Source organism: Sus scrofa, chromosome 1 (assembly GCF_000003025.6).
Source record: "Sus scrofa isolate TJ Tabasco breed Duroc chromosome 1, Sscrofa11.1, whole genome shotgun sequence".
NCBI lineage: Eukaryota > Metazoa > Chordata > Mammalia > Artiodactyla > Suidae > Sus > Sus scrofa.
In genome coordinates, this window is record NC_010443.5 from 182,622,272 (window position 1) to 182,649,173 (window position 26,902).

The 26,902-nt window shown below is 43.0% G+C and overlaps 1 long non-coding RNA gene across 1 annotated transcript; it reads right to left on the minus strand.

The window, feature by feature from the left end:
- On the minus strand, positions 2,404–25,163 carry LOC106509109. The gene is made up of 3 exons (XR_001306376.2): positions 24,192–25,163; positions 8,709–8,844; positions 2,404–4,279 (listed from the first exon to the last, which is right to left on the minus strand). It is a non-coding gene; the product is annotated as an uncharacterized LOC106509109 (long non-coding RNA).

A 26,902-nucleotide genomic window follows, 5' to 3' on the forward strand; every position in this document is an offset into this window, starting at 1 on the left:
GAAGGTTGTGTATTGTGAGCATCTATTAGTGAAAGACAAAGAGAAAGGGAGAATGCATTTACATACAGGCTTACATGTGCATAGAATATATCTGTAAGGAAATAGAAGAGATCTATAATAGAGGTTGCCTCAGAGGAAAAAGATCATTGGTCTGGGCAGGGGGCTTACTTTTACTGCAAGCTCTTATATATTACTCTTCTTTCTTTCTTTCCTTTTTTTTTTTTTTTTTTTTTGCTTTTTTTTTGCTTTTTAAGGGTTGCACCTGTGGCATATGGAAGTTTCTAGGTTAGGGGTGGAATCAGAGCTGCAGCTGCAGCCTATGCCACTGCCACAGCAACACCAGATCTGAGCCATATCTTCAACCTACATCGTAGCTGCAGCAATGCTGGATCTTTTAACCCACTGGGCAAGGCCAGGGATCAAACCTGCATCCTCATGGATACTAGTTGGGTTTTTAACTCACTAAGCCACAAAGGGAACTCTGATATTACTCTAATTTCCATTATGTACTATATAGATTTCTCTTTTTTTAAGGCTGGAAGCAAAATAAGACAAACTGGTAATTGTTGATAATTCTGAATGGTAGGAATATGGGTTTGTATTGCATTGGCTGCAGTTTTCTCTAGTTTTAAAAATTAAAAAATTTCTTTCTTTTTTTTTTTTTTTTTTTTTTGTCTTTTTTGGGCTGCACCCACAGCATATGGAGATTCCCAGGCTAGGGGTCCAATGGAGCTGTAGTCCGCCAGCCTACGCTACAGCCACAGAAACTCAGGATCTGAGCCACATCTGTGACCTACCCCACAGCTCACGGCAATACCAGATCCTTAACCCACTGAGAAAGGCCAGGGATCAAACCCACATCCTCATGGATGCTAGTGGGGTTCATAAGCAGCTGAGCCACGACAGGAACTCCTAAAAATTAAAAAATTTCTTAACCCCAAAAATCCATCTGTTTAAATCGATTTCTTCTTGTGGACATAGAGACCATCCTATTTACGGAAACACTGCATTTATTTGAATGTGTTCTGCGAATGAATAAATGACAGTTCTTCTTCACCTCTTATTCTACAAACAGGGAAATGTGCTATCATTTGAAACAGGGCCACTAAAACCAGGCCCCCTGCCAGGCACACAAACATGAAATGTCCTGAAGTGCTAGTTAAAGCGGGCTGGATCCTCTCCCTTCTACTTCCTGTTTGCCCAAGTGTGCACAGGGCAGGGCCCGATGAACTCCTCTGCTGATAGAAGGCCGGACAGCAAACTACAGAAAGGGAAGACCCAGCACAGCTTTGCCCAGTAGATACTCAGTCTCTGTTTTTGACTCACTAATGACCACTTGGCCATGATCAATGCCTTCGTCTCTGGGAGGGGCCTGATGTTTTGCCTCCTGGGACTTCACGGTGAGTAAAGCTCACTGTGGTGCTGCTTTGCTCGCAGCAGCTCCTGAGGACTCATCCATCCCTGCAAACTGGAAACAGACCAGCTTCCTGTCTTTCTGAATGCAGGAGAAAAGGGATGACCTTGAAAAGTATTAACCTTGCAGCAATACCCTGAAAAGTAGTGCAATAAATCAGCCAAATATCAATTTAGAAACTCTGAGAAGAGAACAATGCATAAGGTATGGTTTTATAACAACTGATGCTTGTCTCACTCATCTAATTTCCTTCTAGGTGGAGGGATAAGCCTGGTTGAAGGAAAAGAAACAATAAATTACACAATTTTTTAACCTATTGAAATTTTTCATTTTTGCCTTGTACAACAAATTAAAATGAGAACAACACATTCTAGACAGATCTATTGGTAGGGTGATTAAAATCTCAGACGAATCATTGTCAATCATACAACAAATGTGTTCCAAAGGGATTTCAAAGGGATTGTGCAGATATTGGCTCTGCATTCATTTTAAGCAAGACATGTTTATCGAACACTTAGTATTTTCCAGGCACTCTTCGAGATACTAGGGATACAGCATTGATCAAAACAGACTAAAATTCTTGGCCCCATGGAGCTTACATCTTAGGGGAAAGAGAATATACACAAATTCTATGTTAGATAATGTTAACAATTAAAAAGAAAAAAAAAAAGTAGCAGGGATGAGGAACTAAGAAGTGTAGTGTACATTTTTAAATAAAATGGCAATTGGAGTTCCCGTCGTGGTTCAGTGGTTAATGAATCCGACTAGGAACCATGAGGTTGCGGGCTTGATCCCTGGTCTCACTCAGTGGGTTAAGGATCAGGTGTTGCCGTGGGCTTTGGTGTAGGTTGCAGACGTGGTTCAGATCCTGCATTCCTGTGGCTGTGGCGTAGGCCAGCGACTGCAGCTCTTATTGGACCCCTAGCCTGGGAAACTTCATGTGCTGTAGGTGCAGCCCTAGAAAAAGGCAAAAAAAAAAAGAGAAATAAATAAATAAATAGAATGGCATTAAAAGGCCTTATGAGAGTGTGATGTTTGTGTAAAGATTTGATTAAGGTGGGAAGGCATCTTGCAGATATTTGGAGAACACTTTAGATGTGAAAATGGCATGTACAAAGGCCCTGAGGCAGGAGTGTGCATGGTGTTTTGCACTGAGCCTGCAGCAGAGTGAATAGGTGTGGAGGTCACAGAAGTAGCAGGAGCTGGTCGGACAATTTACTATTGTCAGTAATGACTACTAGATGTTCAGTACTAGGTACTGAACTCTTTGTATCTGGGGTACACCCCATCATGTAAGTCTAGGTAAGAGGCAGAATACCCTCAGCCACAACCATTGACCTGGAAGGAAGCATCTCCCCTCTTCCTGGTCAATGAAGAAACATACAGATTGTCAATGGATTGTTCCTACTCAGGACTGGGAGCCACAGAGGAAGAATCAAAGCCTGGGGCACAGGCACAATGGCAGTGAGAGCCCCATGGCAGCAGTCTACTGTGCAGTGTGTACAGCACCAGCAGCAGTGTCCCGCCCAGAGTGTCACAGAAGGGTCAACATGGCTATGCCTTCCACCAAGCCTTCCTTACGTTTCGTCCATATTCTGAATCTAGTTCTCCAACTTTCCTATCTTCCATCAATTAACTGGTGAACCAACAAAAACTCCCTCTGTTTAAGCTAGCCAGAATCACCTCTTGTGCCGTGGTAGAGAAAATACTGACAGATAATGATGGAACTCAGGATTATAGTTCAAAATATCCTTTATAGCTGAGGTACTAATTAGTAAAAAGCAGAAAGACACACAGAGAGAAAATGAATAAATTAATCCTACATTCGTTACTACTAACCACAGCTGGGGTGACAGTGAGTCACCAACTAACATAAAACAGGTCTGTACAGTAGTTCATGCTCCCAAAGATGACTGGCTGCAATGATGTCTTCTCTCCCACATGCACATTTGCATTGTGACCTTGCCATTCCCCCAACAAGAGGTGGCCTATGTTTCCTCTTCCTTTGAATCTACGCTGGCTCTGGGACCTATTTTGACCAATAAAATGTGGCAGAAGTGATGTGTAATTTCCAAGGCTGGTCTTCCGTCTTGGAAGTCAGCTGTCCTGTAAGAAGGCCCCCTGCTGTGCTGGAGAGAGACCAGTGGAGAGAGGCTTGAAGATACCTTGAACACTCCAGCCTTGACCAAATTCCTACCAATGCAGCCCCATAAGTAATGTCATTTGAAGTAGGACCACCCAGCTGAGCCTAGCCCAAATTCCTGATCCACCCAGTCCTGAGCAAATAAAATGGCTGTTTTAAGCCACTATGTTATGGGGCTGTTTGTTACACGGCAACAGATAAGTGAAACATACAAATATTTTCACACGATATTAATTAAGCACTTAATTGCATGAGGTTTACAAAGACAGGTGTGTGTGTATGTGTGTGTGTGGTGGAGGAAGGTCAAGGTGATGTTTGGGAAAATTGAAGGAGGAGAAAGAAGAAAAAAACAGTTAACAGAAGGGCTTAACAGAAGGGCTCACCTTTCTCTCAGGGCCATATCTGAACTTGAGAAGCACTGGAAATCAGTTTATTAAACTGACCTGTGTTCAACTATTGATCATACAAAACCATTCATGTACCACCCCATCCTTCAGTGGAGAAATTGGTAGACATGACTTCATTGATTTTGCTCGTGGATGCATCCCCAGGTGACTGGAATGGGAACTGGGAAGTGCAGGAAATAAACACACATGGAATCCTCAATATAATTTAACGCTTTTACCTAGTAAGTGTCAGAAATGTAATGCAGGTTTTCCAAACTGATGACTGGTGAGATGGGAAGAGGTGGAATGAGTTAATTGAGGAACAGTTCCAGAAACCTATAAAATAGATATAATACTATTACCAGAAACTCAGAAAAGGTTAGAAAGGCTAATCATCAAAATAACACCAAGGTTTGTGAAAACTATTCCTCAAAAGGCTTTAAACCTGCATTCTTCAGCAATAGTTCCAATTTAGACTTCTGATTTTACCTCCATCTTTTTCTTTTCTTTCATTTTCTTAAGTCAGAAGACCTTCACTCTGGAAAGTATAAAATATACATGTAAAGAGATAAAGGAAATGGAGCCCCTCGCTGCTTTGGAGGAGTGTGGTCTCAAGGCCCCATGAACAAGGTTTGACAGAGGGTGGCATGGCCTCACTGAGGGTCCTCAGAGGGCCTGGAGGTCCAGCCTTCCTGAGGGGAGATGTGTCTGGTTTTACGGTTTGGTCTAAATGCCAGACACTGTTTAGGCTGAACAGCTTCATCAGATCCATTGCTCTGCTTTGAAGAAACGAGCTCTGACAAGCCTTTAGTAAGTTCTGGTCTTATTGATTGGCCCTTTCCTGCCCCTCACTGCCCTCCTGCTGATGATGGAGCTGTGCCGTCCCCAAAAGCTCTCCTTTCTCGTCAACCCTGCCAACCAGCCACAAAGGATGGGGCACCTGGATGGAACTCCCTGTGGCCAAAGGGGACGCTGGCCTGTACAGCAGCAGACATGTAGAGGACACATATCCGGGATCCCACGCATGTCTGTTCTGTACTGGGGAGCTGACAAGGAACCCCCAGGTGACCTCTCAGCCTCTGGAAGGAGCATGGTCTTGACCCTGATGCATTATGCCTTCCTCCAAAGTCCCACAGGGCTCTGGATGTGGACGGACACTCTGACTCCTTCCTCTTTTTTTAAACCTCGGCTGAATACAGCACATTAGCATCTCAAGCAATATCAAAGTATTTGATCGTCAAAAGTGCCAAAATGACTGAGTTTTTTCCCAAGGGGAACCCCAGCATGCTGCTTTGTCCAAATGACCTTGGCAAAAACTGCAAAGTTTACACATACGCCTGCTCCACTGAAATGAACTCATACTCTACTATATCGTCCAACATTCTTATGGATAAATGCCCAGAAGTGAACTCATAAAGCTGAATAATTTTTCATAAAATTAAATAACTTTTTCAGGTCATTGATTTGTGGTCAAACCTTAATTTATCCTTTAGCAAATGTCAGGTATTGATTAACCCACAGATGAAAAGTTTTTTTGAAATAAAGTATAAAGTCAAAATGTTAAAAGAATTATACATTGAATCATATAGCATCATATCAAGATTGTACATCATTATCATAAAAAACAAACTTATGGTTACCAAAGGGGAGGGGGGAGGGACAAATTGGGAATATGGGATTAACAGATGCTCACAACCATATATAAAATAAACAACAAGAATTCACTCATTAAATATCTTATAATGGAAAAGAATTTTTTAAAATAACGAAGCCGACTAGTATTCATGAGGACACAGGTTCAATTCCTGTCCTTGCTCAGTGGGTTAAGGATCTGGTATTGCCATAAGCTGTGGTATAAGTCGCAGAAGAAGTTCAGATCCCACATTGCTGTGGCTGGGAACCTCCATATGCCTTGGGTGCAGTCCTAAAAAGACATTATATGTATATACACACACACACACATATATATAATGGAAAAGAGTATTTTCTTTTTTTGTCGTTTTGCCTTTTCTAGGGCCACACCAGCGGCATATGGAGGTTCCCAGGCTAGGGGTCTAATCGGAGCTGTAACCGCTGGCCTACACCACAGCCACAGCAATGCAGGATCTGAATCATGTCTGCAACCTACACCACAGCTCACAGTAGTGCTGGATCCTTAAACCCGCTGAGCAAGGCCATGGATTGAACCCGCAACCTCATGGTTCCTAGTCAAATTCATTAACCACTGAGCCATGACAAGAACTCCAGAAAAGAATTTTTTTAAATGTAGATATATATAACCAAATCACTTTGCTGTGCTCTTGAAACTAATACAATATTGTAAATCAACCATACTTCAATTAAAAAAAAGAAAAAATTTCGATATGCACCATTATAGGCATTACTGACAACAAAGATTAGAAGCAACTCAAATGTCTCTAAATGAAAGTTTAGTTAAGTAAATTATGATACATCTATTTATTGAAATACTGTACAGCTGTGCCAAAGAATGAGGAATCAAGTTATGAACAGGTAAGGAAAGTTTCCTCAAACATGGTAGCTTTAAAAAAGTGTTACACTTTAGTCGAGAGAAGTATAAGCATGTATTGAAATGTGCTTGTCTGTGCATCAGACAACTCTAGAATTTCATATATGTAAGAAATTAAGAAGAGTGGTTATAAATGAAGGGTAGGACCTGGGTTAATGGGAACATGGATTGGATGAGGGGAGACCACATAACTTTTTATGCATTTTGGTTTTGGCCTATGAAATGCATTACCTATTCAGAAAACTAAATTTTAAAAGAAGACTAAAGGTGTATAATGCAAAACTTGAGTAACTCAGATCCTATGCATCGGGAGTTTGTGGTGAGTTGAACTTATTAAAGGAAGGGGTGGTGAGTTCCATCTTCGTTCCACAGGGAAAGGGGAAGGCCAGAGACTCTGGGAGAGAAACAGACTCTCCTCCAAGCCTCTAGCTCTTGCAGAGGAGACACAGGGAGGAAACACGCCCCTATCCTGGTCCCAGCTTTACTCAGGTCCCCTACAGAAAGTCCAGTGCAGGTGCAAGTTTTGAACAAAAGCCTAAAACCACTGGAGGTGTGCATTCAACAAACATTTATTAAGTACCTTCTGTGGGACACAGACAATAACAGTCAACTCCAGTCCTTAAGAGAATCATGATCCAGGAGTGTGGGCCGGAGGCAGGTAAGGAAAGTGGTGTGAGACAGTGTGACAGGTGCGCCTCCAGCCTGGGAAGGTTTGCATGTCAATACATGGGGAGGGCTGTGGCTGTGGGGTCGGGACTCCCCTAGTAGGAGAGAGAAAGCTGAGTTTTAAGACTTCCAGGTGTGAAGTGAAAAGGAAGACAGGAGGGGATTCAAGGAGAGGGCATGTGATGAGCAGAGTCACAGACACATGATTCTTCCAGCTCCTGGCATGGGGGTGGGGGTGGGTGTAGGGGTGGGGGGCGAGGGGGAAGACAATGGCAATGATAATGCTGGAGAGGAGACGGAGAACAGATGAGGAAGGGCCAGGCTAAGTGCTCAAATTCTGCCATAAAGGCTAAGGGGACTTACACACTAGGTTGGGGTTGTGGGGAGAGCTCCACCACCACTGAAGAGGGAGAGGGCATACTTTGCCTGTGAATTACTGCTTGTGACTGTTATTGCCCTAAATGTACAACTGCCTTGCTAGGTTCTGGTAATATGTACCGTGTTTGTTACTATTATTTTTGAGAGCTAAGACAAAGCAATATTATCTCAGTCGGAGTGCTAACAGGAAACAGATGGCATGTTCAAAGTGGGTTGATTCTAGGTAGGGTTATTTACAGAGGGACAATACACAGGTGTGGGTGAAAGGTAGGTGTGGGCAGGGATGCTATAGGGACCCAGGTCTCACAGCAGCCTGGTGGACAGTACACGCCTAAGCCAGTTGGGACTGAAGGTCTGTGACTCCCCTACCCTCCATGCTTATGTTGAAGCCCCTCAACCCCCATGTGATGGTATTAAGAGGCGGGGCCTTTGAGAGGTAATTAGGTTTAGATGAGGTTAGCAGGAGGGGTCACTATGATGAGATCACCACTTCTATGAGGAGACCAGAGTGCTTGCCCCCGCCCCCCCACCACCCCCGGCCCTTGCCCCCGCCACTCCCGTGAGAGAACAGAACAAGAAGGCAGCTGTCTGAAAGCCAGAACAGGAAGTGGGCTTCCACCAGAAGTAGACCATGCTGACATCCTGATCTCAGGCTTCCCGGCCTCCAGATCTATGAGAAACAAATTTCTCCTGTTGAAGCCACACAGTCTATGGTATTTGTCATGGCAGCCGAGGCTGACTAAGCCAGGCTGACTAAGACAAAGCCCACAGGGACGAAGGCGGGAACAGCTACTTGAATGCGGAAGCAGTGAGAGAGCCATGCCTGATTGAGAGGGGCGGTGAACTTGGGTTAGGACCTCACAGGGAGCAAACCAGTGCACGGAATATCCTGACTTCCCCCTTTCCCTCCCACTCATCTCCCAGGCACTCCGAGGGCTGAGAGGGCCAGAGATATGGGTCAGTCTCCAGGGACTGAAAGCAGGGGCCGGAAGGATGGAGCATGGGTTTAAGGAGCAAATGCCAGAGGCTCAGCACAAACATGATAATTCAATTGCCCTCACCTTGTCCTTTCCTGTGTTTCTCCTGCCTCCCCTGAAAAAGTAAGACAGAGGACCTTTGCTAGGCAAAGGCACGACTTAGAAAAGGCCAGCTACTGTAACAAATTGACTCTAAAATATATAATGGCTCAAATACCGTAGAGTTACTTCTTGTTCACAGAATAGGACCCAGTGAACTGCATGGTCAGTAGGGCTCCTTCCTGGGCAGCTGGGCTGAAGGAGGCTTTGCTGGCTTCCAAGGTGGTCGTGGGGGTCATCTGCATTCCAGCCAGCTGCAGAGGGCAAAGAGCAAGAAGGGTCAAGAACGGGGATTTAATGGGCCAGGCCTGGTGGTGACACACACCACCAGGCTCCTCCCATTGGCTGGGATTCAGTCGCAGGGCTGCTCCTGTCTGCAAGAGGGGAGCTGCCACATGTGGTCTGGCCACGTGCCCAGGAAGAAGAGGAGAAGCAGCCAACTTCTCTGCCACAGGCTGGAAACGATGGCCTTTAGCAAAACTGGTTTGTACTAAGCTTGTGCTAAAATATGCTTTAATTGAAAAGAATTTTTTTTATTTTAAAATTTAAAAATCAAGACTGAACTCTTGATAGAACCACACCACTCCAAATGGTTTTCTAAAGTTAAAGTTCAGCTCCCACAGTGAGAACTGTAAAGTGTTGTGCAGTGTGTGGACCAAATCACTAAAATTCTGAATTAGCCAAGAATGTCAAATTTGAATTGCAAAATGTCTAGCTCCTTCATTTAACTTTCCTTACAGAGAAAGGTCTCTCTGCTTCCAGTTTATATCTTTTGTTTGATGGCCATCATTCTCCCACAATGTATGTGAATGAGCCCGATGAAGTCTTTGAAATTTGCTAAGAGCACATCAGGAATATACACGGCCAAGGATCACAGATGTTCATGATGTGAGAAGAAAAAAGCAATTCTGTTTAGATGGCTTGGTAATTAGTTGGAGTATTATAATATAGTCCGTCATGGGTCCATTAAGAAAATTAATCTATGATTTTTTACTGTAGGAGCTCTCCTCTTGAAGCTCCTCCACGGTCCCTGGCATGGCAATTCACTGCTTTCATGTGGGCTGCTGTGTGCTATTTCCATGCCCATCATAGTGAATCATACATTCTCGGTTATAAGCCTGTTGCCATCTTGAGAGCAGATTCCCTGCCTTATTGTTTTTATCTTTAGCCTCTAACATATTATAAGGACATGAAGCCAATGCACTTGATTGAAAGAAAGAATATGAATACCAATGAGTGCAGTTTTATTTTGGGTCTCCCAAAATACTTATTGAGAGACACAATAATCAATATCCTTAAATTTAACATTCACACAGAAGCCTGCCTCAGCTTGCTATTGGAAAAAACAAACAAACAAAAAAAGGGCCTATATTCTAAGGTCACTGTCTTTGCTTTTTTGAAGAGTCTACTGGTAAGTACCATGCCAGCGTGCCCTCACTCTTACTCACTCTTACTGTGGAAGGTGCAAACATACCCTAACAATCCACAGTTATAGCAAAGAAATTAAACAAATGGAGGAAGACAGATTTGATCTGCAAACAGATTTCAGGCAACAGCAATATAACAAAGGACTGAAATCTCACAACTGTGTGACAAACATTTTTAGCAGTATCACTCTCCTTTTCTTTCTTTCTGGCTGAGTGCTTGTCATGTGGAAGTTCCCTGGGGCCGGGGATGGAACACGAGCCACAGCAGTGACTCCAGCTGCTGCAGTGGCAACACCAGCTCTTTAACTCACTCGCTGTGCCCACCACAAGGGAACTCCCTATCACTGTCCTTTAAAAAAAATGTTTTTAAATTGAGGTATGCTTGGTATACAAAAAAAGTTGTACATATTTGCAGTATACACCTTGATGAGTTTAGAAAGTAAGTATACAACCTTGAAACTCTCACCACAACAAACACTACTGTAAACTTAACTATCACCTCTGAACATTCCCTTCTTCCCTTTTGTGATTAAAAACATTTAGTACAAGACCTAAATTCTAACTTCTGTTTTTTTTTTTTCTGGTCTTTTGTCTTTTTAGGGCCGTACTCACGGCATATGGAGGCTTCCAGGCTAGGGGTCTAATTGGAGCTGTGGCTGTCAACCTACACCACAGACATAGCAACACAGGATCCTTAACCCACCGAACAAGGCCAGGGATGGAAACCATCACCTCGTGATTCCTAGTCGGATTCATTTCCACTGTGCCATGATGGGAACCCTAAGACCTAACTTCTTAACAAGTTTTGGAATATGCAGAACAGTAGGAGTTCCCATTTGTGGTGAAGCAGTAACAACCCAACTAGCATCCATCAGGACACAGGTTCCATCCCTGGCCTCACTCAGTGGGTAAGGATCCAGAGTTGCCATGAGCTGTGCTGTAGGTTGCAGACTCGGCTCAGATCCCGAATTGATTTGACAGCTCTGATTTGACCCCTAGCCTGGGAACCTCCATATGTTGCAGGTGTGGCCCTGAAAAGACAAAAACAAAAACAAAAACTTGCACAACAGTATTATTAACTATGTGCACTCTCTTGTAGGGCAGGTCACTAGAACTTACTCATCTTGCATAACTGAAACTGTGTACCCTTTGGCCAGCACCTCCTGATTCCCCCTACTTTCTGCCCCTGGTAACCACTATTCTATTCTCGGCTTGTATTGCTGTTCTTTATGTAAACAAATGAATCGTTTGATAGATGTTTGTTTTTGATTAAGCAATTGTTGGCTAAAAGGTGCTCTTACGTAACTGAAAACTATATCACAGTTTATAGAAGCAACAGGAATATTATGTTACTTTTTTCTTATTTGTGCACTTGTGTGTTAAGGAAGGCACAAGAAAAACCTCAAGTAGCACAAAAGCATGTATATACTTCAAAATGACTCCCTCCCCCCTTTGTTTCTCCAACCTTTACCCCCTTCAGCAGAGGCATCAAATGAAGCCGTTTCTTGGAGTTCCCACTGTGGTGCAGTGGAAATGAATCCACCTAGTGTCTGTAAGGATGACGGTTCCATCTTTGGCCTCACTCAGTGGGTTAAGGATCTGGAGTTGCCATGAGCTGTAGTAAAGTTCGCAGATGTGGCTTGGATCCAGCATTTCTATGGCTGTGATGTAGGCTGGCAGCTGTAGCTCTGATTCAACCTCTAGGCTGGGAACTGCCATATGCTGTGAATGCAGCCCTAAAAAAAAAAAAAAAAAAAAAAAAGATACCCTTTCATGCATATCCTGAATTGAGAAAGTCTAAACACATTCAAGCAAGCTGTTTTTTTTTCCTAAAGTTACGTATGTAGTTAGCAATATGATTTTTAAAATGTTTTATTTGGCATGTACATTATGAAAAATGATCTGAGTCTTGAATTTTTATGTAAGTCGTGGAGATGCTCCTTCTTAATCACTTATAATCAGAGGCCCAAAGGACAGGGTCTCAGAGAAGTGCTTAAATCCTGTGTTAGTTTCCTAGGGCTGCCATAGCAAATGACCTTACACTGGCTGGCTTGAAACAATAGAAATGTCTTCTTCTACAGGTCTGAAGTCTGAAATCAAGGTGTTAGCAGGAAAATCTGGCCTTTCTCCCTCTGGCTTCTGGTAGCCTTAGGTCCTGGTTTACAGCAGCATAAATCCAGTCTCTGGCTTCACCTTCACTTGGCCTTCTTCTCTCTGTGTCTCTGAGTTTCGAATCTCCCTCTCCTTTTATCAAGACACCAGCTATTGAATTTAGGGCCCATCCTAAATCCAGGATGATCTTGAGATCTTTAATGTGATTGCATCTGTAGAGACCTTATTTTCAAAGAGAGTCACATTCACAGGTACTAGGGGTTAGGGCTTGGACATATATTTTTTGGTGACACAATTCAACCCACCACAAATCCTCATGTACAGAAAAGCCACAGATTCCTTTCTGGTCTTCCATCTGGCACCAGGGATTCCTCCAGATCCAAGGGGCTGGGTCACCAGAGCCACATGACTCTTGATATGAGCCAAGTCTTTACCTGGCAGACACTAAGGATGGGGGCTCCTTTTCTGGGGTGTCCTTTTCCCCTCTCTCCTCTTTCCCTACAAGTATTTACATTCAGTGCTTATCACACCTCTAGGAGACTACGGATTTAACAGCCAGTAAAGCAAAGTTCCTACCTTTATCAAGCTAATATTCCAGGGGAAGACAAATTATAAACAAATAAAACCTAATATGTCAGATGATAAGGGCTATAAAGAGAAAAACCAGAGGAAGGGGACAAGGAATGATGCTACCCTTAGACAGGAAAGTCATGGGAAGCCTCTCTGGTAAGCAGAGACCTGAATGAGAGGAGGAGTCAGCCATGCAGTGACCCCTTGCAGATGGAATGGCTGCAAAGATTTTGTGATGGTTATAGAAAAATATGTCCAAGGAATTCCCATGTACCACAGTGGGTTAAGGACCTGGTGGTGTCACCATAGTGGCTCAGGTTGCTTCTGTGGCATGGCTTTGATCTCTGGCCCAGGAACTTTCACAGGCTGAGGGTGCAGCCAAAATAAAAATAAAAATATGTCTAAGAATGCTTGGTGCTCTTAAAGAGGTGGAGCTTGACCCCTCCGCTGGAGTGTGAGCTAAATTTGAAATAAATAGAATACAGCAGAACTGATGGGATGTTACTTCTAAGATCAGGTTTTAGAAAGATCACAGCTTCTTCCTTTTTTTTTTTTTTTGTCTTCTTGTCTTTTTGCCATTTCTTGGGCCGCTCCCTCAGTATATGGAGGTTCCCAGGCTAGGGGTCTAATTGGAGCTGTAGCTGCCAGCCTACGCCAGAGCCACAGCAACGCAGGATCCGAGCTGCGTCTGCAACCTATACCACAGCTCACGGTAACGCTGGATCCTTTAACCCACCGAGCAAGGGCAGGGACCAAACCTGCAACCTCATGGTTCCTAGTTGGATTCATTAACCACTGCGCCATGATGGGAACTCCAGAAAGATTACAGCTTCTACTCTGGTGTAATCTCAGACCATTTTCCCTGGGGAAGTGAGCTGCCCTCTGCTCCATAGAGAGGCTCATGTGGTAAGAAATTGAGGGCCATGCCTGGCCAGTGGCCAGGGAGAAAAGGAGGCCCTCAGTCCCAAATCCATGAGGACCTGAAGCTGCCCACAACCTCATGAGTGAGCTTAGACCCTCCCCCAGTGGAGCCTTCAGATGACACCGTAACCATAGCCGAAAGCTTGACTGCAACCTCATCAGAGACCTTGAGTCAGGAGTCCCCCAGTTTAGCCACTCCCAGCTTTCTGACCCTCAAACACTGATAAATAATAAAGCTTAATTATTTCAAGATGCCAAGTGTTGGGATAACTTATTATGCAGCAAAGCATAATTTATCAAGACCCTGAGGCTGCAGCTTGCTTGCCAACTTGAAATGTGGCTAGAACAAAGTGAGTAGGAGGGAGCAGGGTAGGTGATGAGGTCAGAGAGCAAAAAAGGAGCCTGCTCCTGTGGAGTCTTGTGGTCAACAGTAAGGACTCTGGCTTTTGCTTCTTCTTCCTTTTTCTTTTCTTTTCTTTTTTTTTTTTTGATTATGCCTGGGGCATGTGGATCAAACCTGAGCCCCAGCAGCAACAACGATGGATCCTTAACTCCCTGAGCCACCAGGGAACTTCAGGAATATGGCTTCTAATCTGAATGAGGTGAGGTCCTGAGTGCAAAGTTCTGAGTAGAGGGAAGGCGTGATGAAAAGACAGATTTGATGGGACAGGGAGCTTCCTTAGTGGCTCAGTGGTTAACGAACCTGACTAGGATCCATGAGGATGTGTGTTCGATCCCTGGCCTTGCGCAGTGGGTTAAGGATCTGGCATTGCTGTGAGCTGCAGTATAGGTTGCAGACTCAGCTTGGATCCCAGGTTGCTGTGGCTGTGGTGTAAGGCCGGCAGCTATAGCTCTGATTCAACCCCCTAGCCTGGGAACTTCCATATGCTGCTGGTGCAGCCCTAAAAAGCAAAAAAAAAAAAAAAAAAGATTTGATGGGACATACTGAATCAGGGAGGGTTGAATGTGGGAAGACCAACTGAACAGCTACTGCCACAGGTGACTGCTTGGACTGGAAAAGAGCACTTGGGATATAGAGGCAGAGGTAGTGGTAACGGTGCTGAGAGGGGACAGGGTTCCAGATGGATTCTGGTGGTGAGACCAGTCATAAAGGAAAGAAGGGCACATTTCTGAAGAGGCTGGCCTGTTGGCTAGAATTAAGATCATTTTATGAAAATTCAGGGAAAAAGATGAAGTAATAAAATTGATTTCCAAAGCATCTGGAAGCCCTCTTCTCTGGATTTTGGCTTCTTGGGAAGACTTTTGTTTTACATGTATCTTCATGTTCTTTTTCCTCCCCCTTTTCTATCTGCTAAAATCTCTCCCGGGGAATAGTACATGGAACTTGTCCCCTGTAAAGTATATATAATCAATGAGACAAAAATTGACAGCATTTTTTAATACTAGCGATAAGCAGCTAGAAAATATAGAATAGGAAAAATAATATATATTTCCACATTGGCAACAAAAACTATTAGGATACCTGGGAATTGGCAAAGAATATATTAAAGTTCTATAAGAAAAAATTTAAACCCTATTAAAGGGTGTAAAAGAATATCTGAATAGGAGTTTCCGTCATGGCTCAGCAGGCTAAGAACCTGACTAATATCCATGAGGACGAGGGTTTGATCCCCTGCCTCACTCAGTGGATTAAGGATCTGGTGTGCTGTGAGCTGTGATGTAGGTCATAGATGTGGCTCAGATCTGGCATTGCTGTGGCTGTGGCATAGCTGGCAGTTGCAGCTCCAACTTGACCTGTCATCTGGGAACTTCCATATGCCAGAGGTGCAGCACTAAAAAAAAAAAAAGATCTGAATTAACGAAGAGATATTTCATGCTTATGAACAGAATGACATAAAATGAAAATGCAGATTCTAAATTATCTATAAATTAAATTCAATTCTATCAAAATGGCAGGGTCTGACTGTTTTTTGAGAAACACTGAAAATTTATCCTAAAATTTATTGGGAAACATGAGTTCATGATTTAGCTAAGTCTACTTTGAGAAAGAAAGGCAAAGGGAATATTTGAAAGTCACTGAGCCATGGAAATTCAAACGTTATGGTATTCATATAAGAACAGACAAAATGGACAACTGGAACAGAAAAACAGAACTCAGAGAAGGATTGAAACTGGGTCCCCACATGTAAGTGTGAGAAAGGATAAACTGTTTACTAGCTGGGAAAACTAGTTCAATATATTCAGATAAATTAAACTGAATATCTATTGAATTAACCAATGTTGGCTTCAAGTGGGTTAAAGACTTATTTTCAAAGCTGTCATGAAGTTAATAGAAAAAAAAAAATGTAGATCTTTGTGACCTATGTGTGGGGAAAGATTTCTTGAAATCACAAACCGTGAGATGAAACAAGATTGGCAATGCTAAGGCTGCCCTTTCTATTCGCTGCTGCTGTTGAGTGCTGGGCCTCCAGGGTCACCCATGCAGACATTTTGATATGAGCCAACTTGGTGGCTCTTCAGTCCTCTCTGCCGACGGGTGAACTCACCCCCAGAGACACAGGCAGCCCCTCCTGCCCTTGTCTGAGACGCTGTGCAAGTGGAGTCCCATCTTTGTCACTTCCAGGAAACCTGTAAAAGCTGCCTCTTTCCACCTTTCCTCTATCCCATCCTCCCCTGGACTCAAATCTGTCCTCCAGGCTGGGCTTGAAGTACAAAAATTCTTTATTTTTCTCTGGGAGAAGAAGAGTAGTAAGGACCACTCAGGCATTTAGAAAAAAATATACAACAAACTCAGCTCATGCAACACAATGAGTAATTGAGGGAGGGAAACCCTGAGGTAACACTTGCTACTGCCCTCCATAGCAATGGGTTTTGAAAATTCAGAGAAGACTTTACTCCATGTAACACCTGCTTATTGACTCAGAATGTCATTATGATTTCAATTTTTAGACCTCGAGCAACTTAAGGGCCTGTGGAATTACTCTGAGATTTGGAAATGAACATCAAAGGGTTTTATGCCTGGCACATTCTTAAGTTGCAGAACCTATACTAAGACACTGGACAAAGAGAACCCAGCCCCTGTCTCAAGCACCTCACAACCCCCCAGGTGGTGGATGACTGACATGTCAAGACAGAAATATGGTGGGAAGTAGTGTGTCTAAGGAGGCTGGTACACATGTAATGCTGTGGATGCCCCCGGCTTCCTTGAGTCTGACAGTTAACTGCAAGGCTGAGCTTTCTCAGGTAGTGCTATTCAGTGTTCTGAAACTAATCATAACTTTTTTTTTTTTTGGCCATGCCCACAGCATGTGGAAGTTCCTGGACCAGGGATTGAACCCACGCCACAGTTGTGATCTGTGCCACAGTTGTGGCAATTCTGGACCCTTAACCTGCTGCGCCACAAGGGAACATCTTACTCATACATCTTGATAGTTTAAAATTCTGCTTGAACTAGTAGAGTTCATGAAGGAAATCTGAATAACTGGTTAGTTTTGAACATCCTCAAAATTAAGTGAAAAAGCTAAAATAATAAAAAATACAAGATACATCTTTGACCAAACTAGGCAACTTTTAAAATTCTGTACTAATTAGGGAGCTTTTGACAGCAAGTAACAGAAAGTCTGACTCAGGCAGGCTTAAAATATAAAGAAATGTATTAAGTCATATAATAGGAACTCCAAAGATATGGCAGGCTCACAACGACATTAGTCACTGAGATTTTTTTCTGCCTTTCTTCGCTGTTGTCCATAGGATTCATCTGAAGACTGATTGCCCTTGTGTTTCTATTGTGGCTGCCAATTTCCTGGCTCACATCCTCTGAGAAAGCCAGTAAAAGTCCTGATGGGCCAACTTGGTTCACAGGCCTGCCTCTGGACCAATAACAGTAACCAAAGAGATTGCCATGCGCTGTTTGGCTCAAACCTCAGTTACTGAACCAAACACAGGTGAATGAGGGAAAAGGATGACTGAAATTGGCCCAGGCCACTACAGCCCAGTCATTGACTGAGAATAGAGGGGATGGAGTCATCTTTCCCCTAAATCTCCTGGGTTGTGTGGGGGTGTTAGATGCCCGAAAAAGTTGGGGTTCTATTAGAAGGAGGGAAGAGGGAATGGTACCGAGTAGATGACTGAAAGTGACAATGCCAAGCCCTCATCTACAATAATGAGGAAGTGCTGCCAGGGGCAGCGAGGATCCATGAGGGCTGGTGAAGGTGCCCAGAGGCTGGACATGTGGGATCCATACAGATTCCCCCAATGGTATGCCTGGGCTGTGAGGGAGAATTCTTCACTCCCCTGTCAGAAAGGGATGCGAACAGGCTGGCTTAGGCTGGCTGCAGGAATTTCCAGGCGGCACCGAGGAGTGGCTGGGGAGGGCGGAGTAAAAGAAGAAACATGCTCCCTTGCTATATTTGCTGGCAGCCATCTGTCTGTGAAGCAGGGTAGGAAAAAATAGCTATGAATTGTGAACAGCCTACAGAGTGCTGCTTACTGGGGAGCAGAAAGGGCTAAAGCATCACATGTACATGCATAAAACTTGAGAACAACTTGAGAATGTGGAAAAGTTTTTACCAGCTGACAACCCTAGTGTAGTTCCTCCTGTACTCAAACCTACAAACTGCTCTTCCAAAAATACTCACCTCATGTCTGACCCTGCCACTTACTACCTGCATGCTCTTGGACTTCATTTTGCTCTTAGTAAAATAAGAACAATAGTACCTACCCTCGTCGAGTTGTGAGCGTTAAACAAGTAGGAGATGTACTTAGAAAAGTACTTGGAGTTGTAAGCACAGTGTAAGTGATGATGATGAGGGTGGTGGTGATTAAAAGAAGAGTAACAAGGGAGCTCCCCTCATGGTTCAGTGGTAACAAACCTGACTAGGATCCATGAGGACGCAGGTTCAATCCCTGGGGTAAGGATCGCTCAGTGGATAAGGATCCCGTGTTGCTCTGAGCTGCGGTGTAGGTTGCAGATGTGGCTTGGATCCTGTATTGCTGTGGCGTAGGCTGGCAGCAATGGCTCTGATTCAACCCCTAGCCTGGGAACTTCCATACGCCACGGATGTAGCCCTAAAAAAAAAAAGACAAAAAAAGAAATAAAAAAAAATAATAAAAGTAGTAAAAAAAGAAACTATATTTATAAAGAGGAACAGGAAAGAACAGATGCACAGCATAAAATAATATTGCTATGGAGCTATGGAAAGTCTGAACAAACCCAAGTCTGTAAATTTCTTTGGACAGTGACGTCTTTGCACCTCCCATTTTCTCCCTTTTTGAGTGGGAGTGGCTCCAGCTGCCATCCTTGGCCTGTGCCACCATTGTTTGCTGGGTATATGGGCAGATGGCTTGTCTCAGTCTCACAGGTTCACAGAGAGGAGTTGTGCTCTGGGGGGGGGCCTGGACTTAATGAACAACACCTGAGAAGCCTCAACCCCATCTGGGACTGATTTAGATGCTGAGGTACTGAACCTCAAAGTGAGACTGTAATGGGATGAGACTTCTGGAGAAATTCAGAGGTGGGTGGTTGTTTTGTTCTTTTGGTTTTGAAGGGCCGTGTCCATGGCATATGGAAGTTCCCAGGCTAAGGGTTGAATCAGAGTTGTGGCTGCCAGCCTACACCCCAGCCACAGTAACACGGGATCCTTAATCCACTGATTGAGGCCAGGGATCGAACCTGCATCCTCATGGATACTACTCGGGTTCTTAACCCTCTGAGCCATAACAGGAACTCCCTAGAGGTGGGTGCATTTTGCCTTTGGGAGGGACACCAATCGCTGGGGCCCAGAGGGCAGACAGACTCTAGGATGGCACCCAGTTAATCCTGTGTGTAATCTTTTCTCCTTGAGTGTGAATAGCGCCTGTGCTTTGCTTCTAACTGGTAGGTTAGGGCATAGGTGATGGAAGGTCGCTTCTGTACATTGTACTTCCATCAGGCTGGCAGACTCTGTTGACTCTCTCCCTTGCTGGCCTTGATGAACTGAGCTGCCATGGGAGAGGCCCACATGGCAAGAAACTTAAGAGTGGCCTCTGCCACCCAGCCAGCGAGAAGCTGAGGCCCTCAATCTAACATCCTACAGGGGACTGAATCCTGCCAACAGCAATGTGAGTTTGAAAGCTAATCCTTCATCAGGCCAGCCTCAGATGAGATCCCAGCTTTGGCTGACACTTTATAGCTTTGTGAACGGCTGTGAAGTAGAGGAAGGACACAGCAAATCTGTGCCTGGATTCCTGACCCACAGAAACTCTGAGATACTAAATGTTATTTTGTCCTTATGTTTCTGGTGATGTGTAGCAATGAAAAACTTCTACACACATGTATATTCAAACTTAGCTTCTGATAGAGGTAGCAGCTTAATGGATAAGGATTGGATTTTTTAGGAAATGGTGTTAGAACAACACCGTCTGGAGAGCGATATAGATGGAGCCCTACTTATCCTGCTACTACAGTAAATTCTGGCTGGATTAGATTAAAATGCTGGACACAAAATAACAATTTTTTTTCTTTTTAGGGCTACACCTGTGGCATATGGAAGTTCCCAGGCTAGGCGATGATTCGGAGTTGCAGCTGCCAGCCTACGTCACAGCCACAGCCACACCAGATCCAAGCCACGTCTGTGACATACACCATAGCTCATGGCAGCACAGGATCCTTAACCCACTGAGTGAGGCCAGGGATTGAACCTGCATCCTCATGGATACTAGTCGGGTTCATTACTGCTGAGCCACAACAAAAACTCCCACAAAGAAACAAATCTTTGAGGAAATCATATGGGGGGAAATTTTGTAATTTTAGGGAAAATATAATTTAAATGCTAAATACTCTGGATGACTAGAATGAAAAGATAATGACAACATAAAGCCAAAGTTCATAAAACCAGAGTTCTGTATGAAAGAAGCATTCTAAGTTCAGAGAGAAGAGAAACACCAAGTGGAAAAAAATGTCCTATATACACATCAACAAAGGGCTATTTTCTTAATTTGTAGAGTTCAATGAATCAGAACAAACAATGCCGTAGAGATGGGCAGAGAATGTAGTTCACAGAACGCAAATGCCAGGAGCTCTCAAACATAGGTAAAGACACTCAACTTCATTTGTAATAAGAAATTAAATTAAAATTATGAGACAAAATTTTTAACCTACCAATTGTCCAAAGTAAAAAAGTTGGTGATCCTGTGCTGAGGAACAGGGGAAACTCTCACAGATGTGAGTATACATTTGTATAGTCTCTATGGAGGGAAGTTTGTCAAAATATCAATGGAGTTCCCATGGTGGCGCAGTGGTTAACGAATCCAACTAGGAACCAAGAGGTTTCAGGTTTGATCCCTGGCCTCAATCAATGGGTTAAGGATCCAGCGTTGCCATGAGCTGTGCTATAGGTCACAGATGTGGCTCGGATCCCGAGTTGCTGTGACTCTGGGTAGGCTGGCAGCTACAGCTCCAATTAGACCCCTGGCCTGGGAACCTCCATGTACCACGGGAGTGGCCCTAGAAAAGGCAAAAAGACAAAAATAAAATAAAATAAAATAAAACTATCAAAATGTCAAAATATGGCATAGCAACCCCACCTCTAGAAATCTGACCTCAAATACCTGCACATGATATCTGTTCACAGATAATCACTGAAGCACAGCTTTGAATAGGGAAATATTGAAAATAACCATGCATATTAATAGGCTACTGTTTAATTATCTAGTTAAAAGCAACAGATGACAGAGGGACTTCTATTTGTACTGATATGAAACAATTTTCCAAGGTTGTTAAAAAGAACGGAACTTTGTGTAATGTATGCGATTTGTATAAAAGTTTACATATACCAGACATGCTTGTACATGCAAGGAACACTTTTGGAAAAATACGCCAGAAATAAATAACAGTGCTTGCTTCCAAGATGGAGAGTTAGGTGGTTGGGGTGGACAGAAAGGAGACAGACCATACTTCTTATTTTATAGTTTTTCAAATATTTTGGATGAATATTATGAATGTATTCTCTATTCTTAGTTATTAATAAAATTTTTTTTAAAAGAGGGTAGTATTTTGACACCAAATGCTGTCTCCAGGACTTTAAAAGGAAGGAGTGCTTTCAGGCAGTAAGAAAAAGCCAGTGAATGCCCCCTCTGTTGGTGTAAAAGGAGAGAACGCCCACTGCATTTTTAAAGAGCATCTTAAAATAGTGTTCTGCAAAGCTCCGTGGGCTCAGCTCTTTATGGTTGTTGGTTGGAGGACTGTCAGGGATTGTTTTCAGCAGCCAACCTGCAATCCTCTATATTCCAGGTTGTTATTTCTGTGAAAATGTTTAAGACTTAGCAGATGTGGCTAGAGGAGCTGAGGGCTCTATGCAAGCGGGTGGGGACGCTGCAGAGGAGTGGTCCCCATACAGTTTTCTCCGCATAGTTCTCTTTCCTCATTGCAGCCAGTGCTGTCGCTCCTCTTTCCCTGGTCCAGCCTTTGACACAAGCTCTGCAGCTGCTGCCACTGACCCCTCCTCCCTCCTTCCCTCTGGTCTGGAACAGCCCCTGCTGGCACGTCTGCAGCTGTGAGTCATTGCAAATGCTTTGCATTCCGGGATGTTCTGCAGGGTTTGGGTCTCCCCTGTGGCTTGAAGCACTAGGGAAGTTGAAAGGGAGGAGAGAAAGAGGCACCACAGCTGCCAAAACATTGCAAGGATGAGGGGAAAAATTGTTAGGAAAACTAAAAAGGTTTTGTGCTGCCAGGACCCTGGCCAGCCACACCCTGGCGTGGGCTTCTTGGTTGCTTGAGCAGGCCAAGGGGAGGTTGGGGAGGCCAAGTCGGGGGCTTGTCCAAGCCCCAGGGAGACCCAATCACACATCCAGAAGCACCACAGGCCATCTGGAGACCATCTCCATCTGTCCAAGAAGGACTGGGTTGAAGCCATTCTGGAAAGCAGAAATGTGTGTCTCATACAGACATATTTCCTTCAAATATCAGTTTACCTTTGATTCACTGGAATTACTTTGTTAGCTTATTCCTCTTACCCACCATCTACACAATTTATGTTTATATTCGGATCAACTGCTATCTCTAAACAGTAGCATTCTTTTTTTTTTTCCCCCTTCCTTAAAGCTATGGAACCCTATGTGGAAGTCTTTGTGTAAAAGAATAAATGTCCAAATGCCCTGGTTAATTAAATAGACATGAGTGGGAGTTGGGGGAGGGGAAAGCCATTGACCTTTACTTTCATTTCTCCCCTGATTTTTAATGCAAACTCCAGTGCACTAATCCAAACTTAAATGCATAATTAAGAAAATCTTTTAAATAAACTTTATCAAAGTAAAATTACATACCATAAAATACACCCATTTTAAGTGCAGAGTTTGATGCGTTTCATAATTTGAAACCACTGGCTTAGTGGATATGGAACACAATGAAATCAATGTACATTTTAAAGGGGGATCAACAGTATTTAATACTTACCTGTATTGTCCTAATCCCATGGGTGTGACATTGTCACATGTAAAAGCTCCTTTACCATCAAACAAATAATAGTTTGTTTCAATTTAATAATAGTTTGTTTCAATAGTTTCAATTTACTTTCGCTAGGATTTCATTGAAGAAAACAACATGGATTTTATAGAAAACAGAATTGAAGTGGAAAGAATTGCTAAATTTCCAATAATGTTTTCTTCTTTATAAGAAATATTAACTCCTAAAAGATGTCTTTAAGATTAGGAAGAGTTTTGGAAGTCACTAAGCCTATTTGAGTTGTGTTTCTATTTCATATACTGATTGACCCCTTCTATGAAAGATGGGTCACATGGTCTCGCATCGTCATACTCTCTCTCCCACAACTTTTATTATTTCTATATGTTTCTAACATTAACATTGTCTTTGGTACCAGTTCAAGAGTTTGTATTGGTCTATATTTAAATGGATTTGGTGTTCACCAACCCTTTATATGGCTTCCCTGTCCCTTCCTTCCTTCTTTCCTTCCTTTTTGAGCTGCACCTGTGGCTTATGGAAGTTCCCAGGCTAGGGTTCAAATCAATGATACAGCTGCCAACCTGCACCATAGCCAGATAGCAATGGCAGATCTGAGCTACATTAGCGACCTATGCCGCAGCTTGCGACAATGCCAGATACTTAACCCATTGAGTGAGGCCAGGAAACTCCTTGGATGTGGAGATATATATATATATATTTTTTTTTTTCCTTTTTAGGGCCGCATCTGCGGCATATGGAAGTTCCCAGGCTAGAGGTCAAATTGGAGCTTCAGCAGCAGGCCTACACCACAGCCACAGCAATGCCAGATCCGAGCCATGTCTGTGACCTACACCACAGCTCACAGTAACACCAGATCCTTAACCCACTGAGCGAGGCCAGGGATCGCACCCACAACCTCATGGTTCTTAGTCGGATTCATTTCTGCTGCACCATGTCGGGAACTCCTGGATATATAATTTGCATACTTCTTCTAACTTCTGTGTGGAATGTAAGAATTGAAATCTTTGAGGTTGTTTTGCATTTGTGAGAAATAAAAATGTCTGAAGTCAATTAAACTCTTTTGCTAGCTTTTGTGTAAACTAGTTCTACCACTCTCAGGAGCCACTGGCATCAAGAATTGAGAAAAGCTGTGGGGAAAGGAAGGCCTCCTCACCTTTGGCTTTCCTTGGCAGAACAGGGAGGACCAAGGCTTCTCGGGGGAAATACAATCTGGGAAATCCATACCAGCAGGATTCAGAGAGTCAAACAAGAGCTTCATTCAGGCTCCTGAGGGTTGCTACAAGCGATACTGCTGTGAGGATCCTTCTGACTACTGAGCATGCATGTTAATCTGCTTAACTTTTGTTCCTTGTTTTTACAATTATGGCAAATGATCTGGGTTAAGCAATCTTTTCTCCCTGTCCTGTCTTGTGGCACATATTTTGGCAAAGTCTGAGTGCGGCTTAAAGAACAATCTGTACCAAACAGAACAGGCTGTGAGCTCCTTGGGGTGGGAATGCGAAGGTGTGGAGAGAGCTCACTGCATTTTTTCTCTCTTGCACCTAAAGACAGTCAGCAAGCACATAGTAAAGGACAGTTGGATTGAACTGAAGTGAAAGGAGTGGCCCATAATATCAAAATCACACACAAACAAGGTATACTTACTAAGTAGCTAAGCAATTAAACTAATAGATAAAGCAACTTTTCGGCAGGAAGAGAAACTGGAAATGTATTTTTCTTTGAACTTCATATTATAGCTTGACATTGTATAATTATTTAATAAGAAATAAGGGCCATTTTAAAGAAAGTCAATAAGTAAAAAGTCATCTTTTTTTTTACTCCTATTGTTATATTAGGTTTGTTGCTTAGGAAACAATTCCAAAATCAAACATCAAAAGATAGTTAAATTTATAATTATATTTACTTAAAGGAAAAAAATTAAGGACTTTATTCCATTTCTTCTCACTAAAATTTCATTCTCTTTTAAAATTTCTCATAGGGAGGACAATAGAAATGATATACAATTTACAAAATGCTACATTAGGCATGAACTGGCATTACTGCATCTAATACAGTAAAAGGAAGAAATGTATAAAGATAAAAGTAGATATTAAAGAATTAGAAAATAGGAGTTCCTGCTGTGGCACATTGGGTTAAGAATCCAAGTGGCAGTGGATCAGGTCATTGTGGAGGCACAGGTTCGATTCCCGGCCCAGCACAGTGGGTTAAAAGGATCCAGCTTTGCTGCAACTGTGGCGTAGGTTGCAGCTGTAGCTCAGATTTAATTCCTGGCCCAGGAACTTATATATGCAGTGAGTTTAAGCAATTAAAAAAAAAATAGGATACAGAAAAATTGTAGTATTAATAAATCCAAAAACCAACAAAATTAATACATTATTTTTTTAAAAGGAGAAAGCACACATACTTAAAATAGGCAATGGAAATAAATGAATAACCACAGACATAGGGGAAATGAAAAGACTTCTATTTTTTTTGTCTTTTTTTTTTCCTTTTTCTAGGGCTGCTCCCGCAGCATATGGTGGTTCCCAGACTAGGGGTCTAATCGGAGCTGTAGCTGCCTGCCTATGCCAGAGCCACAGCAACGCGGGTTCTGAGCTGCGTCTGCGACCTACACGACAGCTCACAGCAATGCCAGATCCTTAACGCACTGAGCAAGGCCAGGGATTGAACCCGCAACCTCATGGTTCCTAGTCGGATTTATTAACCACTGAGCCACAACAGGAACTCCTGAAAAGACTTCTAAAAGCTGATTTTGCTCAGCTCTATGCAAATAAAAAAATTTTAATGCACAAGAGAGATTATTTTCTAGTAAAATATTAATTGCCAATGTTGTCTCCAAAAGACATAGACAATCAAAACATAACAATTGCTGTGAGAGATATGTGAAAAGTCGTCAAATTCCCTACCAAAAACAAATAAAGAATGCCCTAGTCACAAGTGATTTTACTAGTAAATTTTACCATCTTTTTTTTTTCCTGGCCATGCCCATGTCATGTGGAAGTTCCTATGCCAGGAATCCAGCCCACGCCACAGCAGGGACCTGAGCTGCTGCAGTGACAATGCCACATCCTTAACCTATTACACCATGAAGGAACTCCAAATTCTAGGAACTTTTTTGTTTTATTACTCAATGAATTTTATTACATTTATAGTTGTACAATGATCATCATGACCTGATTTTATAGCATTTCCATCCCAAACCCCCATCTTCCAACTTCTAAGTAACATATGACACCAAATGTTCTAGAGTATGCAGGAAAGATGTAAAACCTCTAGACACTCGTGATGAAGCCAATCTAAAACTGATACTAGAGTTCCCGTTGTGGCTCAGTGGAAACGAATCTGACTAGTATCCATGAGGATGCAGGTTCAATCCCTGGCCTTGCTCAGTGTGTTAAGGATTTGGCGTTTGCCATGAGCTGTGGCGTAGGTGCAGATGTGGCTCAGATCTGGCATTGCTGTGGCCAGGGATTCGACCCCTAGCCCAGGAACTTCCATATGCCATGGATATTAAACACCCTATTAGTGTTTAAGAAAAGAATATGATTGTCTCCATAAATGCTAAGATAGTATTTAAAAAATTGCAATAATTCTTGATTAAAATGCTTAATAAAATAGGAATAATCATGTTATATCATTCTCATATATATATATTTCTCAACCAGAAAGCCTAGGCTCTACAGGGAAATACTAGGATGTCTACCCTCACTGTTACCAACCTAGGCTCTTGGACTCTTTAATCAATAGAAGTTGATAAACAGGGCAGATTAGAAATTCAGGCAAGGCTTTATTGGAACTCTAGCTGCAGCAAGACAGAGTGACAAATAACAGGTTCCTTTGCTTACTCTGAGGTGGGGGCCAAGC